This window comes from Lipotes vexillifer, unplaced genomic scaffold (assembly GCF_000442215.2).
Source record: "Lipotes vexillifer unplaced genomic scaffold, Lipotes_vexillifer_v1.1 scaffold58, whole genome shotgun sequence".
Classification (NCBI taxonomy): domain Eukaryota; kingdom Metazoa; phylum Chordata; class Mammalia; order Artiodactyla; family Lipotidae; genus Lipotes; species Lipotes vexillifer.
The window spans coordinates 3,361,040-3,367,039 of record NW_006781997.1 but is presented as its reverse complement, the minus strand read 5'-3'; the positions used below and the strand labels follow the sequence as shown (position 1 = coordinate 3,367,039).

Below are 6,000 nucleotides of genomic sequence, written 5' to 3'. Positions count from 1 at the left end.
CTCAAAAATTAAAAAATTTTTTTATTAAATTTTTTTTTTTTTTTTTGTGGTCCGCGGGCCTCTCACTGCCGTGGCCCCTCCCGCCGCGGAACACAGGCTCCGGACGCGCAGGCCCAGCAGCCATGGCTCACGGGCCCAGCCGCTCCACGGCATGTGGGATCCCCCCGGACCGGGGCACGAACCCGCGTCCCCTGCATCGGCAGGCGGACTCTCAACCACTGCGCCACCAGGGAAGCCCCTGATTAAATTTTGAAATGAACTTTTTTTTTTTTTTGCGGTATGCGGGTCTCTCACTGTTATGGCCTCTCCCGTTGTGGAGCACAGGCTCCGGACGCGCAGGCTCAGCGGCCATGGCTCACAGGCCCAGCCGCTCTGCAGCATGTGGGATCTTCCCAGACCGGGGCACGAACCCATATTCCCTGCATTGGCAGGCGGACTCTCAACCACTGCACCACCAGGGAAGCCCTTGAAATGAACTTTTTATCCCACTATTGTTTATGATAGGGCTTAGCTATTTTCCTTAATCTATCACCCAGATGGTAAATACATATTTGGTAGGCCACTCAACTACGCTAAATTATAGATCCAGCAATACTAATCTAGTCCCCTCTAGTCATTTAAAAATATCTTCTAACAACTCATTAAACATTAGAAGTAAAAACTGGTTTGGAAAATATATCCATCAAAATTTGGTAATTTAAATTGACTCAGTTTAAAATTAAGTCTAAAATGGTTTACATCTATATTGCACAATCCGGTAATTTTAACTTACATGCAAGACATACTACCGATATAGTAATTATTAAAGGAGTAGAAAATATGTATTTTCCTATACGATTTGCCAAAATATGGTTACTAAAAGAACTGGAAAAGTCAGTGTTGACCTTGGTTTGTAACACAAGTGCTACTAAGAAAACAGTGAAGGAAATATTGCTTTTAAGTTTTTTCTGAATACCTGAGGGGTACTGGAGATAGGAAGGGGGATAATTTTGGTTCACTGATATCTGAGAACAGAGGGAAAAGGGGTTTCTTACTAACAGAGGGATTTCTTGAGTGAAACCTCATCTGTGGGTTGGATATCCCTAACATCAACTAGAAGAGCTTATAAACAAGAAGTAATGCATTCACTTCACTGGTGTCAATAATAACCCATGCAAAAAATAACCAAGTTCTGTAATTAGCTGCAATGATCTTAAAAAATAAGTGGAAATTTTACAATAATAAATTCTATCCTTTTCATTATGTTGCTCATTACAACATCAACTTCAAACCATAAACTGTGAGGTTATGGAGTTTTTCCTAAGTCAAACAGAAATAAAGAATTTTTTTGTTTTTCATTCTGCCTTTAACAGAAATTAAAACCTTATACTTGAGGATTACAGAATACTGTACCTTAGATTATATTGTAATGTACCTTAGATTATACTGTAAAACAAAAACCCATTCTTTAAATGCAACTTATTTATTCTGTTTATCATGATGTGTAAAGAGTAAGATATAATGAACTATGTATTTAAACATTTTTAAATACCAAATGCTCAAATACTTTCTACTGTAGAATAAACTCTAATCTTACTTTGCAGGGTACCAAAACTGAACTAATTCTTAAATGTTTAATGTTGTCTTTTTTATTTTATCTGGTCCAACATGTTTATTTAATGCAAATCACCTACATTAAAATGAACCTTCTTGAACTCAGTGAAATTGCTCATGATTGATATGACCATAAAACAATCTAATTATAAGCAGTTTTGATTTTGTAGGTTGTTTTCAGTGACTTTCCCCAAATAAAATAAGATCAAGATTTCCTAGTACAGACACAAGAGGGCAGACCTACATAAAACAATGAATTTCCTCCTGTCTAGAAGTTATTTATCCTTTGATTATTTTTGAGTCTTCTGGAAAAGCGAGAAAACGGTAAAATTTCAAAAACATTTGCTCTTCTTCTAAGTAACAGCACACTTTAAAATGTCTAAAAATTATATGCCAATACTACACAGAAAAGATGACAGATTGAAAAAAGCCAAACATATTAATAAGTTTATTCATTAAAACATGTATACAAAAATCAATTATATGCATTTTAGTTAGCTAGTGAATGTTATATCCTATCTATTGAGAGTGTCACAGTGTCCACATCTTTCAATGCAGTTGTGCTATATTATGTTAAACAGTAAAAAAGTTAAAAACAAAACAGGGTGCAAAAATAAGAATAAAAACAAGAAAACTTTCTTTTCAGAGAATGTAATAGAATACACAAAATGCTCTCACATTAAAAATAAAACCTTTCATTCATATGTGATATTAGACAAAAAGCAAGTCATTTAGCTTTAAGTCATTCTACCAAATATTTATATTTTTTATTTATATAGGAGAAATCTTCCAGTAAAATACGTTGAAGTCATTAGGTGCCAATATCCTGGCTGATCAAGCCTTTCCTTGGTTAAAACAAGCACAAAATTTTATCTTCCTCCTCTTAATGATTGCAACCCAGAACTCAGAAAGATCCTACAGAATATAAGAGAAAAGAAGAACTACTTTGTCAATAAAGAGAACACTTCTTCACTTCTGTCTGGGGGGTCCACGGTGAGCTTATATGGACCCAATGGACACTGCTGTGTGTAGAAGTATGTATCCTCCAATCCCTTCTCACCCCACCCCAAAAGGGAAATGCAAAAGGGTCCTGGAATGGGAAACAGTCTTTCCAAAGAGAAGATGATAAGACTTTGCTGTTTGTTTTTCTCTTATGTCATAGTCCATGTAGGGTTAGACAGCTTTTGGGGAAGGTGGAAAGAGAGCAGCAAATGTAGAACAGAGGAACGAACCAAAGATTGTGGTGGACATTGCACATGGAGGCCTATATTCTAATCAACTGAGGGCATTGATGGCTTCTCTTCATTCACAAGGGAAAACGCTTCAGAGTGCCACACCACCTACACTCTAGCTGATTTAATAGGAAACCATGGGAATCAAAGAACACCATGCACATAAGACTGTGAGGCTGGCTCAGTAATTATTTAGAACTGAGTTCTAAGAGGAGTGACACTTCCATGTTACAATACTAAACTTTTGAGGGTGTAAAGGGAGAAAGGAGGTGCTGAGGATCAATTGAGATAAAACACTCTGACAGCTACAAAGTTCTAGATAAATTTATGGTGATGTTAGATTGTGACTCTCAGCCAAATTCCTTTTCTTTGTTGCAAATAGTTTTTGTGTTTTTTTTTCTTCACAGTGACAAACAGTTGTCCTTGAAAATCATACACATTCTCACAATTTATGAGATGGGATAATTATTATTAAGCTTCCCTTTATGCAAAAATTAGACTAAAAGGAAATCAATGTTTTTAAAGAGACTTAAGACAAAGATGACTTAAAATACAGTATTTAGAGGCTCCAAGGAGAAGGTATTTAAGAATTTTTTTTCTGTAGTAGTCCAAGAGAATTAGAAGAGAAGCGGTCATTTAAACACTGCAATTAAAGTGTCTAGGTTTTCCTTACCTGGTTTCATCTTTCTACTATGAAACTTAAATGCACTATAAAGAGACCATCCCAAAGAAGGTTAATCAAAAAGTAGGGCTTTCCAAGCACAAGCAAGTTTTGCCCCTTATAGCCTTCTTCCTGTGCCATGCACCAAGAAGATTTAAAAATAAGTTTTCTCCACAAAGCACCTCCAAGCTCCCTACCCTCTCTGCACTGCTTCAAGGTCGGGGAAAACTTCGATTACAGAAGCGGGTCCTCCCACCAGAATGGAAGAAGGAATGAATTAGTACTTATTCCTTTAAATTCACTCAACTCTCACAGTTACCTCCCTATTGCACCTACCATTCTGCAGGTTGGAGCAGAACATTCGGCCCCCCCCCCCACCACCACCCCAGGCCGCTCCACTTCTGTGTAAAGACACCAGCTGCAGAAACAACTACTTGAACCCTGCTCTCCTATAATCACAAGCACCTGAGAACTAAAATATGGTAGTATTTGATAAATTAGGTCTCCTATCTTTCAACTGCTTGAATAGACAAATCACAAATAAATCTGGTTAAATTGCTCTTTTCTGATTTGTAATTCACACATCATAATGATACTTCTGTTTGGTTATGCAATTTAAATATATATAATCAAGATGATAAGAACTATGTCCAAAACAAAAGTAAAGAAGGCACATGCGATGTGTTAAGGGTTCTCCTGTGAATGTAGCACATTAGGTTATGAGTATGTTTTGGAGCTGCACTCAGATTTGTGAGGTTCCTAGGTAAGTGATTTCCTTATCCTTTCATAGAATATATTCCTTTAATCTTTGTTACCTTTTTATTAGTAATTGTAACGATTAGTAATTTTAAGTTTTTGCTCTAGGGAAATTTTACAATTTTCAATGGAATTACTTTGTTTCAGAAAATTCTGGCAATAGAGAAAAAATTGGATGATAGAATTTATGAAAAATTCTACAGATAATTGGTTTCCCAGTTAAAATGAGCTGTAGAAAATTACCATGGAATAGAAAACATTTCCAGATCAAGAAATTTAAACATTTACATGTTACATTAGGGGGTACACACCATTTTTCTTTTATGTAATATTATCGTAAAGTGTTTTCCTTAAAATGATTAATAAATCCTGGCATCCAATTCAATTTTAAAAAAAATAAGCACATCTATCTTATAAACCTAAATACATACCAACCACTACCAAAGCTTTAAAAATGACTTTAGTTACACCTTCTCATTTTATAGATGTAGAAACCGAGAAGAAACATATATATGGCAAACAGGTACATGAAAAGGTGCTCAACATCACTAATCATCAAGGAAATTAAATCAAAATCACAATGAGATATCACCTCACACCTATCAGAATGGCTAGTATCAAAAAGACAAGAAGTATCAAGTGTTGACAAGAATGTAGAGAAAAAAGAAACCTGTACACATCGGTGGTAATGTAAACTGGTGCAGCCACTATGGAAAACAGTATGGAGGTTCCTCAAAAATTAGAAAGAGAACTACCATATGATCCAGAAATTCCACTTCTGGGTATTCATCTGAAGAAAATGAAAACACAAACTCGAAAAGATATATATGCACCCCTATGTTCATTTCAGCTTTACTGACAATAGCCAAGACATGGAAGCAACCTAATTATCCATCAGTAGATGAATGAATAAAGAAAATGTGCCATATGTGTGTGTGTGTGTGTGTGTGTGTGTGTGTGTGTGTGGAATATTACAATAAACAATGGAATGTTATTCATCCATAAAAAGGAAATCTTGCCATTTGTGACAACATGGATGGACCCTGAAAGCATTATGCTAAGTGAAATAAGTCAGACAGAGAAAGACAATTATGTTTTTAAAACAAGCAAACAAAAAATCACAAACATATATACAGAGAACAGACTGGTGGCTGCCAGAGGCTTGGGCTGGAGGGTGGGTAAATGGATGACGGAGATCAAAAGGTACAAACTTTGTTATAAAATAAAAAAGCCACAGGGATACAATGTACAGCATAGTGATTATAGCGAATAATGCTGTACTGTATATCTGAAAGTTGCTACGAGTAGATCTTAAAAGTTCTTATTACAAGGAAAAAAATTTTGTAACTACGTATGGTGATGGATGTTAACTAGAGTTACTGTGATGATCATTTTAAAACATATACATACATTGAATCATTATGTTATATACCTGAAGCTAATATGTTATATGTCAATTATATCTCAATTTAGGAAAAAAAAAAAAAAAGGAAAGAAAGAAAAACTCAGGCCCAGAGATACTAAGTATTAAGTGACAGGTAGAGAATCATCCAGACTCTGAATCTGATACAACAAAATCCAAGCCTTCATACACCCAAGTTAATGTTCTTTCTATTATACCATGCCAGCTCCTTTGTTTCTGTTTCAAATATTGAAACAGAATTGAGTATTTTTTGCTTTGTTTATGTTTATGCCCATTTAAAAAATGAGAAGGAAAATAAAGGCCAAGGCAGGTAAAGGTTTAAAGTTTTCCGTATT

At 35.5% G+C, this 6,000-nt stretch overlaps 1 protein-coding gene across 2 annotated transcripts in view; it reads right to left on the bottom strand.

Moving 5' to 3' along the window:
- Positions 1-6,000, bottom strand: part of CEP85L (centrosomal protein 85L) — a 174,528-nt gene that overhangs the window by 105,623 nt on the left and 62,905 nt on the right. The gene's annotated exons all lie outside the window — the stretch shown is intronic.